Raw genomic sequence first — 639 nt, forward strand, 5'->3', positions numbered from 1 at the left:
GATTTCCTCTGACTCCTCTGACCACTCTGCTGCGCGAGTAAATTTTTTACAAACTCCGGTGTTGAACAATAAACCAACCATTTTACTACGGCACTAACTAGGATGCTTCAGACAGAAGACTGCCTTTTTGTTCAAACGACCCTCGAAACGGCCTAACACCAACGAATTAATTGCGTATTCTTGATATGAACATATTGTACCTGTATGATTAAAATATGAGAGTGCAATTTCCGGGCACTTAGAGGTCCATATTCTCAAAATGTTTGCACCTCAGCCCCATTTATGTGGGCCCGAGGTCGTGTGGACTCTCACGCACCCCTACTTTAGAATTTGGGGGGCAAAATGTAAAAAGTCTACAACACCCGGTATTCCCAGGCGGTCACCCATCCAAGTACTAACCGGGCCCGACGTTGCTTAAATTCGGTGATCGGACGAGAACCGGTGTTTTCAACGTAGTATGGCCGTAGACATGTGAGTAGTATTTTCACTCATAGTTAATCTCAGCATATAGCATAATTATCCAATCCTGAAGTTCTGTTATTGATGACGTTTCATATCAACGCGCGCTTGTCTGCGGGGATTTCCTCTAACTCCCCTGACCACTCTGCTGCGCGAGTACATTTTTTACAAACACCGGTG

The 639-nt window shown here is 44.9% G+C and overlaps 1 non-coding gene across 1 annotated transcript; it reads right to left on the reverse strand.

The window, feature by feature from the left end:
- Positions 1 to 350: 350 nt before the first annotated feature.
- LOC117100966 lies at positions 351 to 469 on the reverse strand. Its single transcript, XR_004444205.1, has one exon. It is a non-coding gene; the product is annotated as a 5S ribosomal RNA (ribosomal RNA).
- Positions 470 to 639: the final 170 nt, after the last annotated feature.

This window comes from Anneissia japonica, unplaced genomic scaffold (genome assembly GCF_011630105.1).
Source record: "Anneissia japonica isolate Jap-2015-1 unplaced genomic scaffold, ASM1163010v1 scaffold58341_len639_cov160, whole genome shotgun sequence".
NCBI lineage: Eukaryota > Metazoa > Echinodermata > Crinoidea > Comatulida > Comatulidae > Anneissia > Anneissia japonica.